Raw genomic sequence first — 20,417 nt, 5'->3', positions numbered from 1 at the left:
TAGGGTTAGCCATGGGCCTTCCAGTGGGCTGCCGTGTCCCTCCCGTATCGTAGTCGATGCACAAGATGTATGGACGTTTTTTCTTTTCTTTTTAAATTGGAAAATAGGATATTTCGCCGATACCCGTATCCCGGGCGTATCGTGCGTATCGCCGTATCGGCAACGTTCAGTACGCCGATACCCCAGTTTCTGGCGTATCGGTGCTTCGTAGATGGCCGCCTCTTGCGTTCCCATTTTCATCGTCCTCTCGTTCTTGAGTTCATTCTGCAGGTCCGATGATACTATCACACAAGCAAAGGCGCTCTTCTCCAGCGACAAGCTCGTCTCCAAGGGCGGGGAATTTGCTCTCGGCTTCTTCTCGCCGACGAGCTCCAACACGAGCTTATATATACCTTGGTGTATGCATGGTACAACAACGTCACTGCATGCACTGTCGTGTGGGTTGCCAACTGTGACAGCCCAATCACCGCTTCTTCGTCTGTGACGCTCGCCATCACAAAAAGTTCTGACCTGGTGTTGTCGGACGCCCAAGGCCTCACTTCTTGGGTGGCCAAAACAAACATCGCGGTTGGAGGAGCTGGAACTGTCGCGGTACTTCTCAGCATGGGTAACTTTGTCCTTCATTCGCCAAACGACACATACATATGGCAAAGCTTCGATTATCCCACCGACACCCTCATTCCAAGCATGAAGTCCAAGGAGAACAAGCCTGCTAGCAAAGGAGGCATGCAACATTCTAGATGGCCAGAGGCTTAAGGGCAGCATCTATAGTGGCTAGCTCTAGTTGCATTCAGTTGGACTTGGCACAAAGCATTTTTTACTTGAGTTTTCTTAAATTCCGAAACGAATTTAAATTCCGAGACGAAATTCGGAAAATGAACATTTTTTGAAAACCAGAGTTTTCTTAAAACTTCAGAACAGTATTTGAAAACATGAACATTTTTAGAAAAATGCACATAATTATTAAAACGAACATTTTTTTAAACTCCATAACACAATTTAAGACATGAACAATTTCTGAACAATTTTAGAAACAAGAATTTCTTTCTTGAATCTTCCGAACAAAATTTGGAAACATGAATATCCTTTTTAATTAGTGAACAAGTTTTGAAACGAAATTATTAATTGAAAGTCCCAAATTTTTCTGAAGATGTTTTGTAAATTTTGAACAGGAACATAAAGAAAAGAAACAGAAAAAAAGATTAGTAAGAAACATAAGAAAGCAAAAAACCAGTAAAAAACGGTTCAGGGACATTCTAGAATCTTCGCAAAACCAGAAAAATCAGGCTGGAACCTTCCAGAAGGGTGCAGCTTCTCCGATGGGCCGGCCCAGTTCGATCACTAGCTTTGATCTGGTTTATGCGAATGGTCGACTACTTGACGCAGAATGCGTCAAATAGGAAAAGCCCTCCTAACCGGTGCTCTCACCGCCGGGTCAAGCTACTGGTCCGGCCCAAGTAAATTTCGATCGTAGCATGGGACTCGAACGAGACGGACAGACGAGAACTTAGCTCGCTCGCTTCTAGCTGGTTGACCGGTTGACCTTATTTTTTTAAAATCATTCACAAATTTGAAAAAGTTTCACGGGTTCAGAAAAAGTTCACGGATTCAAAAAAGTTAACGAATTTGAGAAAAAAAAAGTTTCATCGATTTTGAATGCCATGTTGTTTGACCGTCATGTGGCCGCGAACGGCCACGTTCGCTCTGGACCGGCATGAATGCGACACAGAGAGTGAAGTGACGATTGGAGCAGAACGAGAGAGGGGTTTTTGGGTGAGCCGAGGGTATCAATGTCTATGTGGGGGAGACCCGGATGCCTGTAAACCTCCCCAACATTGCTTCCGTTTTCTGGGATTTTGGACCTTCAGACCGGTCTGCGGATGTTTTCTTTTGAAGGTGCACGGCGTTTGGATGGCCTAAAGTGTTTGGACAACGCGGTCACGAAATTTTACGGGTGATTGGGTGCCTCGGGTTGGAGATGCACTTATGTGGGTTTTTGCTCTTGTTTCTTTTAATGAATAAATTAGTATCGGTTTTCAGCCAGTTTACCATATTAACCCTGGTCAATCCTACTATCTCTTCTTCGCAAAAAAATAAAATAAAATAAATCCTACTATCTAGGCGTCTTGTGAGTTGCTCGCAAGAAAAAACAGATAGTGAGTATGCCAACCACACCATCCACCGGCTCCGATGATATCAAGCATTGCATTGTCCCATGAAGCGATGAGGGCGTGATCATGGGCTGTCACTCTATACTCAACTTTGAACTGTTTGTAGTAACGATTTTTCTTTGGACGTAATGGCATTATTCAAGTCTTGGAGACTTGCTGGCCTGCTGTCGTCCAGCCATCAGTACTAGTCAAGGTCCCTGAAGAAAGGGTTGCTCTCCTTGCCGTCTCTATCGATTAGTCCCAAAATCCAGACTTTGCCACTTCAATATTTTCAATTCAATTTTCTAATTCTTTGATACTACCCATGTACCAAAATATAAGACGGTTTTATAGGCTAAACTAACCTACGAAAACGTCTTATATTTTTACACGGAGGGAGCATATATTTTCAAATCCTACGGCTGGGTCTTGCCCTTTTGTCAGAGCCCTTCATGCCCACTCATGCCTGTTCATAACTCCATACACAAGTTGATCGGAAACAACACAAGGCTTTACCACACACTTCGCTCTTGCATTGTGGGTGAACCTCATGACTCATCAGCCGGCCGTTTTGTGGCTGGCCGAGGCCCTGTTGAGACCGTCCGACAGCGTATGCCTCACCGGTGATAGTCATTACGTATGGCCGTAGATTTTTTTTTTTTGGAAATGGAGGTATACCCCTGGCCTCTGTATCATGATGATGCATGCGGCCTTTTTATTAAAAATCCAGAAAGAGTCATCACAAATGTCTTATAGCTCGCAAACGGAGCAAAATAAAGCACAAAAGACAACCGATATGGTGATAATAAGGACAAGCTCTCTAGACTCCTATCATGTTATGCGACCGCCGTCCGAACCGGTTGAATATAACCCGAGCCACCATCTTCCATTGGTTGCACCCAGTAACCAAAGGCTCCCTGGAGTCTGTAAGAGTGAGTAAGGACCACGTACGGATCCAAGCTGTAGCTCTGAAGATAACCTGCAAAAAAGTTAAGTTGTGTTGTCTGTTAAAAATCATATCATTTCTGCAGTTCCATATAGCCCATAATAGCGCACATATTCCAATCCGAATATGAGCTGCCGTGATCTTTTCAACCCCAGCTAACCACGTCCCAAACAATGACGCAATATCTACTGGAGGATTGATATTAAAAGCTATATGAATCGTCCTCCAAAGTAACTTTGCAAGTGGGCATTAGATAAATAAATGTTGTATTGTCTCATCCTGAGTACAAAAACAACACCGCGAGTTACCTACCCATCTCCTCTTAAGTAAGTTGTTCTTTGTGAGTATTACTTGCTTGTGGACAAACCACATGAAAATTTTGATCCGCAAAGGAACTTTAACCTTCCATATATGAAGGGACCTCGGGATGGGGCCAGAATTAATCAGATCCGTATAAAAAGATTTCACCGTAAATATCCCATTTTTAGTTAACTTCCATTTTGTGGAGGCACATCGGAGAGTCGAACTTCAATCAATCTCCGAATCAAGTGCATCCAGGTTGTCCATCTCTCACCCACTAACGTACGTCTAAATTGGATGTTCAAGGGAATAGTCTGAAGGACGATACCTACGTAATCTCCCTTCCGTTGCACAATATTGTAAAGGGTAGGATATTGTAAGGCCAATGGTGTCTCTCCTAGCCACGTATCCTCCCAAAATCTTGTTGACATTCTGTTGCCAATCAAGAAATTGACCCTACGAAAGAACATATCCTTTGTTCTCATAAGTCCCTTCCAGAACGGTGAATCAGACGGTCTGATGGTAACCTGGGCTAGCGTTTTCGAGTGCAAATACTTATTGCGCAGGATTTGAGCCCACATGCCCTCCGGCTCTGTCTCTAACCTGTACAACCATTTGCTCATCAGACACTTATTCTTAATCTCCAAGTTCTCAATACCGAGCCCCCCTTGGTCTTTAGGTTGACAAAGGATATCCCAACGCGCGAGACGATATTTCCTCTTGGCCTCATCAGACTGCCAAAAGAAACGAGATCTAAAGAAATCAAGTCGCTTTCGGACTCCTTTCGGGATTTCAAAGAACGAAAGTAAAAACATTGGCATGCTAGTCAATACTGAGTTAATCAAAACTAGTCGACCTCCATAAGACATCAACTTGCCTTTCCAGCAGCTGAGTTTTTTTTTTGATTCGTTCTTCAATACACTTCCATTCCTTATTGGATAATTTACGGTGATGAATCGGAATACCCAAGTAACTGAATGGTAAAGCACCTAATTCACATCCAAACAATTGTCTGTAGGTATGTTCCTCGTCTTTGGCTTTCCCAAAACAGAACACCTCACTCTTATGAAAATTAATTTTTAATCCAGACAATTGTTCGAATAAACATAAGATAAGTTTCATGTTACGTGCTTTAGCCATGTCATGTTCCATGAAAATGATAGTGTCATCAGCATATTGTAGAATGGACACCCCTCCATCAACCAGATGAGGAACTAGACCCTCTACATGGCCGTGTTGCTTGGCCCTGCCAATAATGACGGCCAACATATCTGCCACAATATTGAACAAAAGAGGTGACATGGAATCCCCTTGTCTCAACCCCTTATGCGTCTGGAAGTAGTGACCGATATCATCGTTCACCTTAATTCTGACACTACCTTTCTGGACTTGAGTATCGACCTGATGCCTCCAGGTTTCACTAAAACCCTTCATAGCATTGCCTGCTGAAGAAAAGGCCATTTGACTTTATCATAAGCCTTCTCAAAATCCACTTTTAAGATAACCCCATCTAGTTTCTTAGAGTGAATCTCATGAAGTGTTTCATGTAATACGACCACTCCTTCGAGTATGTGTCGTCCAGGCATGAAAGCTGTTTGACTAGGTTGAACCACTGAGTGAGCAATTTGTGTCAATCTATTGGTTCCTAGCTTTGTGAAAATTTTAAAACTCACATTCAGCAGGCAAATGGGTCGGAATTGTTCTATCCAGACCGCCTCATTCTTCTTCGGTAATAACGTTATCGTACCAAAGTTGAGGTGGAACAACTCCAAATGGCCCTCGAAAAAATCTTGAAACATAGGCATAAGATCATCTTTAATGATATGCCAACATTTCTTATAGAATTCAGCTGGAAACCCATCTGGTCCCGGTGTTTTATTCGGCTTCATTTGAGTTATGGCCAGATGAACTTCTTTTTCAGTAAATGGTGCAGAGAGAACATCGTTCTCTGCTGCCTGTAATTGAGGTATCTCATCAATTACAGACTCATCAAGAGACACCGTCGAAGGATTCGGAGGTCCAAAAAGTCCTTTATAATAGTTGGAAATATACGCTTTCAGATTTTCATGCCCCACTATTGTTCCCTCATCTTGTTCAAGCTGAATGATCTTCTTCTTCCTATGTTTACCATTTGCAACCATATGGAAGAACTGTGTGTTGTCGTCCCCTTGGACAACCTTAAGCGTTTTCGCACGCAACGCCCACTTGAGTTCCTCCTCTCTCAAGAGAGCACGAAGGCCTTGTTCAGCCTCAGACTTGGTTCGGTGCTCATTAACGGAAAGAAGAGTGGTTTCAGCCTTTACATCTAGTGCCTCAATGAGCTGAGTTAGACGTTCTTTTTTCTGCTTATAAATCCCACTCTCATTCCTGGCCCATCCTCTCAGAAATTGTCGGAGGTGTCTAATCTTATTCTGCCATCTCTCGACATGGGTCTAAGCAGTAACTGGCTTTGCCCATTCGCGTGCAATCATCTCCATAAATCCTTCGCGCTCAAACCAGCTTTGCTCGAAGGAGAAGATGTTTTTGTTTGCAACATGGGTAGCCTCACCCGAATCTAAAAAGAGTGGTGGATGATCTGAGATCCCTCTTTGCATCGCATGAATCGACACCAAAGGATACTTTTGTTCCCACTCCACACTAGCAAGTACCCTATCCAGCTTTTCATAAGTCGGAACATGTAACGAGTTCGCCCATGTAAACTGTCTACCGGTGAGCTCAATTTCTCTCAAATTGAGGCTCTCGATAATCATATTGAACATCATAGACCAACGACCATCGAAATTATCATTATTCTTTTCTTCTCTTCTCCGAATGATATTAAAATCACCCCCGACTAGAAGTGGCAGATTTTCATCTCCACAAATCCGCACTAAGTCGGCAAGAAAATCGGTTTTAAATTCAGGTTGTGCTGCCCCATAAACCGCAATGAGCAACCATCGGAACCCATCCAATTTTGATCTCACCCTGAATTTAACCGAAAAGTCACCCTGCACCACATTAAGCACCTCTAACGTCTCACACCGTACTCCTAGTAAAATCCCGCCGGATCTTCCTCTAGGCGGTAGAATGTGCCAATCAAAATCTATACCACTGGAAAGGGTTTGAAGGAATTGGGATGTGAAATTATCTCGTCCAGTTTCCAAAAGTGCAACGAAATCTAAGTGGTGCTCTAATGTTGTCTCTGCTAAGAATCTTTGTTTAGCCAAGTCTGCTAGACCTCTGCTATTCCAAAAGAGTCCTTTCATAAGTCATCATGAAATTTTTTCTTAAGTTTAACTCTAGCACTTCTACGTACAGCCAAAGTAGGATAGATTTCCCTCTTCCAGGGACGTTTGGGCTTCTCCTCAACACCCTGCGGGATGATAGAATCATCCAAATTGGACACTGCCTCCTCCATCAAGAGAGGCTCTACCGTGTCTGAGATCTCAACCTCCTCCTTATCTTCAGCCTCGACACTAGGCAGGAGATTATTACAGATATTTGCAAGATCATTTATTCCTAAATTATTCATTTCATTGTCATTCATAGGTTGGATAGAGGCAAGATTACGAATGATCTCAGAAGCTCTCTCCGCTTCCATGTCTAACAGATCATTAACGGATTTGACAACCTCGGTTTCATTTGATCCCAAAGAAATGCCTAAGTCGTTTGCCTTATCAACAATATCATTCTCAGAGAAATGTAAAATTGAACAACTAATATCAAAGGACGTACCTGCAGTAGTATCTGCATGGCGAAGCATGGCGGCCCTCTTGGCACGTGCTAGCTGCAGGTCGTTCGCGTCCGGCTGTCCCTGGATCTGGTTGCTGACACGCCTGCCAGCCGACACCGGATCCGCAATCCCGCCAAAAGCAATGAGATCCTCCGTGGTCCTCTCGCAAAAGGTGTGGTCAGGACTCCCACGTCCCTTCCTTATCGTCGGTGAAGGAGGGTTGGGCGTGGTGGAGTGAAACTCTGCTGCAAGTGTCAAGGGGGAGGAGGACCGTGAAGACGCCTGCTCACTAATCCCGACCCCCTGACTGCTCGCCAGAATGGTCGACCCTCGGCCACCCTGCTCGGCGCAATACTGCGCAGGGGTAACGACACGGGGCTCCTCCCCGCATCTCACCCCCGGCTCGCCACCGTGGATGGAGTGATCCTGTGGGTGGGGGGGGGGGTTATAGCACGGGACTCCTTCCCGCACCTAACCCCCAACTCGACCGGAGACGTCGAAGAAAGTAGGACGCCATAGACCTCCTGTCCAAGCGCCCCTCCCGCCGACAAAAGGTCGGGCTCGCATGTCTGGGTGTGATGGGCGTCTTGCCCATGGCCCCCGCAATCTGCGGCCTCCCCAACAGAATCCACCATCGCGCCTGGAGTAGGCTCTGCGATCGTCACATCACCGACTAGGCACGACACTGGTGGCAACTCAAGCTCTGTCGGGTCATCTGCCTCGACCCTGGTGCTCCATAACCTACTAGGAGCGGACCCCGGTGTTGGAAATATGCCCTAGAGGCAATAATAAAAGGGGTTATTATTATATTTCCTTGTTCATAATAATTGTCTTTTATTCATGCTATAACTGTATTATCCGGAAATCGTAATACACGTGTGAATACATAGACCATAACATGTCCCTAGTGAGCCTCTAGTTGACTAGCTCGTTGGTCAACATATAGTCATGGTTTCCTGACTATGGACATTAGATGTCATTGACAACGGGATCACATCATTAGGAGAATGATGTGATGGACAAGACCCAATCCTAAGCATAGCACAAGATCGTGTAGTTCGTTTTGCTAGAGCTTTTTCAATGTCAAGTATCTCTTCCTTAGACCATGAGATCGTGTAACTCCCGGATACCGTAAGAGTGCTTTGGGTGTACCAAACATCACAACGTAACTGGGTGACTATAAAGGTGCACTACAGGTATCTCCGAAAGTGTCTGTTGGGTTGACACGGATCGAGACTGGGATTTGTCACTCCGTATGACGGAGAGGTATCTCTGGGCCCACTCGGTAATGCATCATCATAATGAGCTCAAAGTGACCAAGTGTTTGGTCACAGGATCATGCATTACGGTACGAGTAAAGTGACTTGCCGGTAATGGGACTGAACGAGGTATTGGGATACCGACGATCGTGTCTCGGGCAAGTAACGTACCGATTGACAAAGGGAATTGTATACGGGGTTGTTCGAATCCTCGACATCGTGGTTCATCCGATGAGATCATCGAGGAGCATGTGGGAACCAACATGGGTATCCAGATCCCGCTGTTGGTTATTGCCCGAGAGCTATCTCGGTCATGTCTACGTGTCTCCCGAACCCGTAGGGTCTACACACTTAAGGTTCGGTGATGCTAGGGTTGTATGAATATGAGTATGCAGCATACCGAATGTTGTTCGGAGTCCCGGATGATATCCCGGACGTCACGAGGAGTCCCGGAATGGTCTGGAGGTAAAGAAAACTATATAGGAAGTGGTATTTCGGCCATCGGGAAAGTTTCGGGGTCACCCGGTATTGTACCGGGACCACCAGAAGGGTCCCGGGGGTCCACCGGGTGGGGCCACCCATCCCGGAGGGCCCCAAGGGCCGAAGTGGGGAGGGGAACCAGCCCTTAGTGGGCTGGTGCGCCCCCTAGGCCCACCCCCTGCGCCTAGGGTTGAAACCCTAGGGTGGGGGGGGGGGCGCCCCACTTGCCTTGGGGGGTACTCCACCCCCCTTGGCCGCCGCCCCTTGGGAGATTAGATCTCCCAGGGCCGGCGCCCCCCCTGGGGGCCTATATAAAGGGAGGGGGAAGGGGGCAGCCGCACCCTGAAGTCCTGGTGCCCCCTCCCCCTGCTACACCTCTTCCTCCTCCGTCACGTGCTTGGCGAAGCCCTGCTGGAGTGCTGCTGTTCCATCACCACCACGCCGTTGTGCTGCTGCTGGAGCCATCATCATCAACCTCTCCTTCCCCCTTGCTGGATCAAGACAGAGGAGACGTTACGCTGACCGTACGTGTGTTGAACGCGGAGGTGCCATCCGTTCGGCGCTAGGATCTCCGGTGATAGGATCACGACGAGAACGACTACTTCAACCCCGTTCTATTGAATGCTTCTGCGCGATCTACAAAGTGGTATGTAGATGCAATCTCTCTCCCATGACTCGTTGCTTAGATGAACTCATAGATGGATCTTGGTGAAACCGTAGGAAAAATTTTAATTTTCTGCAACGTTCCCCAACAGTGGCATCATGAGCTAGGTCTATGCGTAGTTCTCTATTGCACGAGTACAACACAATTTTGTTGTGGGCGTAGATCTTATCAACTTGCTTGCCACTACTAGTCTTATCTTGCTTCAGTGGTATTGTGGGATGAAGCGGCCCGGACCAACCTTACACGTACGCTTACGTGAGACCGGTTCCACCGACTGACATGCACTAGTTGCATAAGGTGGCTGGCGGGTGTCTGTCTCTCCCACTTTAGTTGGAGCGGATTCGATGAAAAGGGTCCTTATGAAGGGTAAATAGAAGTTGACAAGATCATGTTGTGGTTATTCGTAGGTAAGAAAACGTTCTTGCTAGAACCCAATTGCAGCCACGTAAAAGATGCAACAACAATTAGAGGACGTCTAACTTGTTTTTGCAGCAATTGTCATGTGACGTGATATGGCCAGAAGTTGTGATGAATGATGAATGATATATTGTGATGTATGGGATCATGTTCTTGTAATAGGAATCACGACTTGCATGTCGATGAGTATGACAACCGGCAGGAGCCATAGGAGTTGTCTTTATTTTTTGTATGACCTGCGTGTCATTGAAGAACGCCATGTAAATTACTTTACTTTATTGCTAAACGCGTTAGCCATAGAAGTAGAAGTAGTCGTTGGCGTGACAACTTCATGAAGACACAATGATGGAGATCATGATGATGGAGATCATGGTGTCATGCCGGTGACGAAGATGATCATGGAGCCCCGAAGATGGAGATCGAAGGAGCTATATGATATTGGCCATATCATGTCACTACTATATAATTGCATGTGATGCTTATTATGTTTTATGCATCTTGTTTACTTAGAACGACGGTAGTAAATAAGATGATCCCTTATAATAATTTCAAGAAAGTGTTCCCCCTAACTGTGCACCGTTGCTAAAGTTCGTCGTTTCGAAGCACCACGTGATGATCGGGTGTGATAGATCCTTACGTTCACATACAATGGGTGTAAGACAGATTTACACATGCAGAACACTTAGGGTTAACTTGACGAGCCTAGCATGTACAGACATGGCCTCGGAACACAAGAGACCGAAAGGTCGAACATGAGTCGTATAGAAGATACGATCAACATGGAGATGTTCACCGATGATGACTAGTCCGTCTCACGTGATGATCGAACACGGCCTAGTCGACTCGGATCGTGTAACACTTAGATGACTAGAGGGATGTCTGATCTGAGTGGGAGTTCATTGAATAATTTGATTAGATGAACTTAATTATCATGAACTTAGTCTAAAACTTTTGCAAAATATGTCTTGTAGATCAAATGGCCAACGCTCATGTCAACATGAACTTCAACGCGTTCCTAGAGAAAACCAAGCTGAAAGATGATGGCAGCAACTATACGGACTGGGTCCGGAACCTGAGGATCATCCTCATAGCTGCCAGGAAACAATATGTCCTAGAAGGACCGCTAGGTGATGCACCCGTCCCAGAGAACCAAGACATTATGAATGCTTGGCAGACTCGCGCTGATGACTACTCCCTCGTTCAGTGCGGCATGCTTTACAGCTTAGAACTGGGGCTCCAAAAGCGTTTTGAGCAACACGGAGCATATGAGATGTTCGAGGAGCTGAAACTAGTTTTACAAGCTCATGCCCGGGTCGAGAGATATGAAGTCTCCGACAAGTTCTATAGTTGTAAGATGGAGGAAAATAGTTCTGTCAGTGAGCATATACTCAAAATGTCTGGGTTGCACAACCGCCTGTCCCAGCTGGACATTAACCTCCCGGATGAGGCGGTCATTGACAGAATTCTTCAGTCGCTCCCACCAAGCTACAAGAGCTTTGTGATGAACTACAATATGCAGGGGATGGTAAAGACCATTCCTGAAGTATTTTCAATGCTGAAGTCAGCAGAGGTTGAAATCAAGAAAGAACATCAAGTGTTGATGGTCAATAAGACCACTAAGTTCAAGAAGGGAAAGGGTAAGAAGAACTTCAAGAAGGACGGCAAAGATGTTGCCGCGCCCGGTAAGCCAGTTGCCGGGAAGAAGTCAAAGAATGGACCCAAGCCTGAAACTAAGTGCTTTTATTGCAAGGGGAAGGGTCACTGGAAGCGGAACTGCCCCAAATACTTAGCGGACAAGAAGGCTGGCAACACTAAAGGTATATTTGATATACATGTAATTGATGTGTACCTTACCAGTACTCGTAGTAACTCCTGGGTATTCGATACCGGTGCCATTGCTCACATATGTAACTCACAGCAGGAGCTGCGGAATAAGCGGAGACTGGCGAAGGACGAGGTGACGATGCGCGTCGGGAATGGTTACAAGGTCGATGTGATCACCATCGGCACGCTACCTCTACATTTACCTACGGGATTAGTTTTAAACCTCAATAATTGTTATTTAGTGCCAAGTTTGAGCATGAACATTGTATCTGGATCTCGTTTAATACGAGATGGCTACTCATTTAAATCCGAGAATAATGGTTGTTCTATTTATATGAGAGATATGTTTTATGGTCATGCCCCAATGGTCAATGGTTTATTCTTAGTGAATCTCGAACGTAATATTACACATATTCATAGCGTGAATACCAAAAGATGTAAAGTTGATAACGATAGTCCCACATACTTGTGGCATTGCCGCCTTGGTCACATTGGTGTCAAGCGCATGAAGAAGCTCCATGCTGATGGACTTTTAGAGTCTCTCGATTATGAATCATTTGACACATGTGAACCATGCCTCATGGGCAAAATGACCAAGACCCCGTTCTCCGGAACAATGGAGCGAGCAACCAACTTGTTGGAAATCATACATACCGATGTGTGCGGTCCAATGAGCGTTGGGGCTCGCAGAGGATATCGTTATGTTCTCACTCTCACTGATGACTTGAGTAGATATGGATATGTCTACTTGATGAAACACAAGTCTGAGACCTTCGAAAAGTTCAAGGAATTTCAGAATGAAGTAGAGAATCAACATGACCGAAAGATAAAGTTCTTACGATCGGATCGTGGAGGAGAATATTTAAGTCACGAATTTGGTACACACTTAAGAAAATGTGGAATCGTTTCACAACTCACGCCGCCTGGAACACCTCAGCATAACGGTGTATCCGAACGTCATAATCGCACTCTATTGGATATGGTGCGATTTATGATGTCTCTTACCGATTTACCGCTATCATTTTGGGGATACGCTCTAGAGACAACTACATTCACTTTAAATAGGGCACCGTCTAAATCCGTTGAGACGACACCGTATGAATTATGGTTTGGGAAGAAACCTAAGCTGTCGTTTCTAAAAGTTTGGGGATGCGATGCTTATGTCAAGAAACTTCAACCTGAAAAGCTCGAACCCAAGTCGGAAAAATGCGTCTTCATAGGATACCCTAAAGAAACCATTGGGTATACCTTCCACTTAAGATCCGAAGGCAAGATCTTTGTTGCCAAGAACCGATCCTTTCTGGAAAAAGAGTTTCTCTAGAAAGAAGTAAGTGGGAGGAAAGTAGAACTCGATGAAGTACTACCTCTTGAACGGGATAGTAGTGCAGCTCAGGAAAATGTTCCTGTGATGCCTACACCAACAGAAGAGGAAAACAATGATGATGATCAAGGTACTTCGGATCAAGTTGCTACTGAACTTCGTAGGTCCACAAGGACACGTTCCGCACCAGAGTGGTACAACAACCCTGTCCTGGAAATCATGTTGTTGGACAACGGTGAACCTTCGAACTATGAAGAAGCAATGGCGGGCCCAGATTCCAACAAATGGCTAGAAGCCATGAAATCCGAGATAGAATCCATGTATGAAAACAAAGTATGGACTTTGACTGACTTGCCCGATGATCGGCGAGCGATAGAAAACAAATAGATCTTTAAGAAGAAGACGGACGCGGATGGAAATGTCACCATCTATAAAGCTTGACTTGTCGCTAAGGGTTATTGGCAAGTTCAAGGGATTGACTACGATGAGACTTTCTCTCCCGTAGCAAAGCTTAAGTCCGTCCGAATCATGTTAGCAATTGCCGCATACTATGATTATGAGATATGGTAGATGGACGTCAAAACGGCATTCCTTAACGGGCATCTTAAGGAAGAAATGTATATGATGCAGCCGGAGGGTTTTGTCGATCCTAAGAATGCTAACAAAGTATGCAAGCTCCAGCGATCCATTTATGGGCTGGTGCAAGCATCTCGGAGTTGGAACATTCTCTTTGATGAGATGATCAAAGCGTTTGGGTTTACGCAGACTTATGGAGAAGCCTGCGTTTACAAGAAAGTGAGTGGGAGCTCTGTAGCATTTCTCATATTATATGTAGATGACATACTTTTGATGGGAAATGATATAGAATTCTTGGACAACATTAAGGCCTACTTGAATAAGTGTTTTTCACTGAAGGACCTTGGAGAAGCTGCTTATATATTAGGCATCAAGATCTATAGGGATAGATCGAGACGCCTCATAGGTCTTTCACAAAGCACATACCTTGATAAGATTTTGAAGAAGTTCAAAATGGATCAGTCCAAGAAAGGGTTCTTGCCTGTACTGCAAGGTGTGAGATTGAGCTCGGCTCAATGCCCGACCACGGCAAAAGATAAAGAAGAGATGAGCGTCATCCCCTATGCCTCAGCCATAGGATCTATTATGTATGCCATGCTGTGTACCAGACCTGATGTAAACCTTGCCGTAAGTTTGGTAGGAAGGTACCAAAGTAGTCCCGGCAAGGAACACTGGACAGCAGTCAAGAATATCCTGAAGTACCTGAAAAGGACAAAGGACATGTTTCTCGTTTATGGAGGTGACGAAGAGCTTGTCGTAAAGGGTTACGTCGACGCTAGCTTCGACACAGATCTGGATGACTCTAAGTCACAAACCGGATACGTGTATATGTTGAATGGTGGAGCAGTAAGCTGGTGCAGCTGCAAGCAGAGCGTCGTGGCGGGATCTACATGTGAAGCGGAATACATGGCAGCCTCGGAGGCAGCGCATGAAGCAATATGGGTGAAGGAGTTCATCACAGACCTAGGAGTCATACCCAATGCGTCGGGGCCGATCAAACTCTTCTGTGACAACACTGGAGCTATTGCCCTTGCCAAGGAGCCCAGGTTTCACAAGAAGACCAGGCACATCAAGCGTCGCTTCAACTCCATCCGTGAAAATGTTCAAGATGGAGACATAGATATTTGCAAAGTACATACGGATCTGAATGTCGCAGATGCGTTGACTAAACCTCTCTCGCGAGCAAAACATGATCAACACCAGAACTCTATGGGTGTTCGATTCATCACAATGTAACTAGATTATTGACTCTAGTGCAAGTGGGAGACTGTTGGAAATATGCCCTAGAGGCAATAATAAAAGGGGTTATTATTATATTTCCTTGTTCATGATAATTGTCTTTTATTCATGCTATAAATGTATTATCCGGAAATCGTAATACACGTGTGAATACATAGACCATAACATGTCCCTAGTGAGCCTCTAGTTGACTAGCTCGTTGGTCAACAGATAGTCATGGTTTTCTGACTATGGACATTAGATGTCATTGACAACGGGATCACATCATTAGGAGAATGATGTGATGGACAAGACCCAATCCTAAGCATAGAACAAGATCGTGTAGTTCGTTTTGCTAGAGCTTTTTCAATGTCAAGTATCTCTTCCTTAGACCATGAGATCGTGTAACTCCCGGATACCGTAAGAGTGCTTTGGGTGTACCAAACGTCACAATGTAACTGGGTGACTATAAAGGTGCACTACAGGTATCTCCGAAAGTGTCTGTTGGGTTGACACGGATCGAGACTGGGATTTGTCACTCCGTATGACGGAGAGGTATCTCTGGGCCGACTCGGTAATGCATCATCATAATGAGCTCAAAGTGACCAAGTGTTTGGTCACGGGATCATGCATTACGGTACGAGTAAAGTGACTTGCCAGTAACGGGACTGAACGAGGTATTGGGATACCGACGATCGAGTCTTGGGCAAGTAACGTACCGATTGACAAAGGGAATTGTATACGGGGTTGTTCGAATCCTCGACATCGTGGTTCATCCGATGAGATCATCGAGGAGCATGTGGGAACCAACATGGGTATCCAGATCCCGCTGTTGGTTATTGCCCGAGAGCTATCTCGGTCATGTCTACGTGTCTCCCGAACCTGTAGGGTCTACACAATTAAGGTTCGGTGATGCTAGGGTTGTATGAATATGAGTATGCAGCATACCAAATGTTGTTTGGAGTCCCGGATGAGATCCCGGACGTCACGAGGAGTTCCGGAATGGTCCGGATGTTGGAAATATGCCCTAGAAGCAATAATAAAAGTGTTATTATTATATTTCTTTGTTCATGATAATAGTCTTTTATTCATGCTATAACTGTATTATCCGGAAATCGTAATACACGTGTGAATACATAGACCACAATATGTCCCTAGTGAGCCTCTAGTTGACTAGCTCGTTGTGATCAATAGACAGTCATGGTTTCCTGGCTATGGACATTGGATGTCGTTGATAAGGGGATCACATCATTAGGAGAATGATGTGATGGACAAGACCCAATCCTAAGCATAGCACAAAGGCCGGTTAGTTCGTTTGCTAGAGCTTTTCCAATGTCAAGTATCTCTTCCTTCGACCATGAGATCGTGTAACTCCCGGATACCGTAGGAGTGCTTTGGGTGTACCAAACGTCACAACGTAACTGGGTGACTATAAAGGTGCATTACAGGTATCTCCGAAAGTGTCTGTTGGGTTGACACGGATTGAGACTGGGATTTGTCACTCCGTATGACGAAGAGGTATCTCTGGGCCCACTCGGTAATGCATCATCATAATGAGCTCAAAGTGACCAAGTGGTTGATCACGGGATCATGCATTACGGTACGAGTAAAGTGACTTGCCGGTAACGAGACTGAACAAGGTATTGGGATACCGACGATCGGGTCTCGGGCAAGTAACATACCGATTGACAAAGGGAATTGTATACAGGGTTTTAATCGAATCCTCGACATCGTGGTTCAACCGATGAAATCATCGAGGAGCATGTGGGAGCCAACATGGGTATCCAGATCCCGCTGTTGGTTATTGCCCGAGAGTCGTCTCGGTCATGTCTGCATGACTCCCGAACCCGTAGGGTCTACACACTTAAGGTTCGGTGACGCTAGGGTTATTAGGAAGACTAGTATGTGACTACCGAATGTTGTTCGGAGTCCCGGATGAGATCCCGGACGTCACGAGGAGTTCCGGAATAGTCCGGAGGTAAAGATTTATATATGGAAAGTGTTGGAAATATGCCCTAGAGGCAATAATAAAAGTGTTATTATTATATTTCTTTGTTCATGATAATAGTCTTTTATTCATGCTATAACTGTATTATCCGGAAATCATAATACACGTGTGAATACATAGACCACAATATGTCCCTAGTGAGCCTCTAGTTGACTAGCTCGTTGTGATCAACAGATAGTCATGGTTTCCTGGCTATGGACTTTGGATGTCGTTGATAACGGGATCACATCATTAGGAGAATGATGTGATGGACAAGACCCAATCCTAAGCATAGCACAAAGATCGTGTAGTTCGTTTGCTAGAGCTTTGCCAATGTCAAGTATCTCTTCCTTTGACCATGAGAGCGTGTAACTCCTGGATACCGTAGGAGTGCTTTGGGTGTATCAAACGTCACAACGTAACTGGGTGACTATAAAGGTGCACTACAGGTATCTCCGAAAGTATCTATTGTTTTATGCGGATCGAGACTGGGATTTGTCACTCCGTGTAAACGGAGAGGTATCTCTGGGCCCACTCGGTAGGACATCATCATATGTGCAATGTGACCAAGGAGTTGATCACGGGATGATGTGTTACGGAACGAGTAAAGTGACTTGCCGGCAACGAGATTGAACAAGGTATTGGATACCGACGATCGAATCTCGGGCAAGTAACATACCGATAGACAAAGGGAATTGAATACGGGATTGATTAAGTCCTTGACATCATGGTTCATCCGATGAGATCATCGTGGAGCATGTGGGAGCCATCATGGGTATCCAGATCCCGCTGTTGGTTATTGACCAGAGAACGTCTCGGTCATGTCTGCATGTCTCCCGAACCCGTAGGGTCTACACACTTAAGGTTCGGTGACGCTAGGGTTATAAAGGAAGCTTGTATGTGGTTACCGAATGTTGTTCGGAGTCCCGGATGAGATCCGGACGTCACGAGGAGTTTCGGAATGGTCCGGAGGTAAAGATTTATATATGGGAAGTCCTGTTTTGGTCACCGGAAAAGTTTCGGGCGATATCGGTAATGTACCGGGACCACCGGGAGGGTCCCGGGGGTCCACCAAGTGGGGCCACCTGCCCCAGAAGGTTGCGTGGGCCAAGTGTGGGAGGGGCCCAGCCCCTAGGAGGGCTGGTGCGCCCCCCACAAGGGGTCCAAGGTGCAAGGGAGAGTGGGAGGGGGCAAACCCTAGTCCAGATGGGCCTTAAGGCCCACCTAGTGGGCGCCTCCCCTCTCTCCCCCTCTTGGCCGCCTCCCCAAGTCCCATCTAGGGCTGGCCGCACCCCTTGGGGTGGGAAACCCTAAAGGGGGCGCAACCCCCTTCTCCCCTATATAAATAGAGGCCTGAGGCTGCCCATAACACATGAGAACTTCTCCCTCTCTTGGTGCAGCCCTGCCTCTCCTCCTCCTCCTCTCCCATGGTGCTTGGCGAAGCCCTGCTGGATTGCCACGCTCCTCCATCACCACCACGCCGTTGTGCTGCTGTTGGATGGAGTCTTCCTCAACCTCTCCCTCTCTCCTTGCTGGATCAAGGCATGGGAGACGTCACCGGGCTGTACGTGTGTTGAACGCGGAGGTGCCGTCCGTTCGGCACTTGATCATCAGTGATTTGAATCACGACGAGTACGACTTCATCAACCCCGTTCACTTGAACGCTTCCGCTTAGCGATCTACAAGGGTATGTAGATGCACTCTCCTTCCCCTCGTTGCTGGTCTCTCCATAGAATAGATCTTGGTGACACGTAGGAAAATTTTGAATTTCTGCTACGTTCCCCAACAGTGGCATCATGAGCTAGGTCTATTGCGTAGATTCTTTGCACGAGTAGAACACAAAGTAGTTGTGGGCGTTGATGTTGTTCAATATGCTTACCGTTACTAGTCCAATCTTGTTTCGACGGTATTGTGGGATGAAGCGGCCCGGACCGACCTTACATGTACTCTTACGTGAGACAGGTTCCACCGACTGACATGCACTTGGTGCATAAGGTGGCTAGCGGGTGCCAGTCTCTCCCACTTTAGTCGGAACGGATTCGATGAAAAGGGTCCTTATGAAGGGTAAATAGCAATTGGCATATCACGTTGTGGATTTGCGTAGGTAAGAAACGTTCTTGCTAGAAACCCATAGCAGCCACGTAAAACATGCAAACAACAATTAGAGGACGTCTAACTTGTTTTTGCAGGGTATGCTATGTGATGTGATATGGCCAAAAGGATGTGATGAATGATATATGTGATGTATGAGATTGATCATGTTCTTGTAATAGGATTCACGACTTGCATGTCGATGAGTATGACAACCGGCAGGAGCCATAGGAGTTGTCTTTATTTATTGTATGACCTGCGTGTCATTGAAGAACGCCATGTAAACTACTTTACTTTATTGCTAAACGTGTTAGTCATAGAAGTAGAAGTAGTCGTTGGCGTGACAACTTCATGAAGACACGATGATGGAGATCATGATGATGGAGATCATGGTGTCATGCCGGTGACAAGATGATCATGGAGCCCCGAAGATGAAGATCAAAGGAGCTATATGATATTGGCCATATCATGTCACTACTCTATTTTGATTGCATGTGATGTTTATCATGTTTATGCATCTTGTTTGCTTAGAACGACGGTAGTAAATAAGATGATCCCTTACAACAATTTCAAGAAGTGTTCTCCCCTAACTGTGCACCGTTGCTACAGTTCGTCGCTTCTAAGCACCACGTGATGATCGGGTGTGATGGATTCTTACGTTCACATACAACGGGTGTAAGACAGTTTTACACAGCGAAAACACTTAGGGTTAACTTGACGAGCCTAGCATGTACAGACATGACCTCGGAACACGGAGACCGAAAGGTCGAGCATGAGTCGTATAGCAGATACGATCAACATGAAGATGTTCACCGATGATGACTAGTCCGTCTCACGTGATGATCGGACACGGCCTAGTTGACTCGGATCATGTGATCACTTAGATGACAAGAGGGATGTCTATCTGAGTGGGAGTTCATAAGATGAACTTAATTATCCTGAACATAGTCAAAAGGATTTTGCAAATTATGTCGTAAGCTCGCGCTTTAGTTCTACTGTTTTAGATATGTTCCTAGAGAAAATATAGTTGAAAGTTGATAGTAGCAATTATGCGGACAGTAGAAAGCTTATGTCCTTAATGCACTGCTCAGTGTGCTGAACCCCAAACGTTGTTTGTAGATGTTGCAAACATCGGACATACACGTCTTGATAACTACGCGATAGTTCAGTTAAACGGTTTAGAGTTGAGGCACGAAAGACGTTTTCGAAACATCGCGGAACATATGAGATGTTTCAAGGGCTGAAATTGGGATTTCAGGCTCGTGCCCACGTCAAGAGGTATAAGACCTCCGACGATTTTCTTAGCCTACAAACTAAGGGAGAAAAGCTCAATCGTTGAGCTTGTGCTCAGATTGTCTGAGTACAACAATCACTTGAATCGAGTGGGAGTTGATCTTCCAGATGAGATAGTGATGTTTCTCCAAAGACATTGCCACCAAGCTACTAGAGCTTCGTGATGAACTATAACATAT

The 20,417-nt window shown here is 45.6% G+C and overlaps 1 pseudogene; it reads left to right on the top strand.

Moving 5' to 3' along the window:
- Nucleotides 1-211: 211 nt before the first annotated feature.
- LOC119361251 overlaps nt 212-20,417 on the top strand; it is a 51,439-nt pseudogene continuing 31,233 nt past the window's right edge.

The sequence above is a fragment of the Triticum dicoccoides genome, chromosome 2B (assembly GCF_002162155.2).
Source record: "Triticum dicoccoides isolate Atlit2015 ecotype Zavitan chromosome 2B, WEW_v2.0, whole genome shotgun sequence".
Taxonomy (NCBI): domain Eukaryota; kingdom Viridiplantae; phylum Streptophyta; class Magnoliopsida; order Poales; family Poaceae; genus Triticum; species Triticum dicoccoides.
The sequence above is the reverse complement of the archived record's forward strand: the minus strand, read 5'-3'. Positions and strand labels throughout refer to the sequence as shown.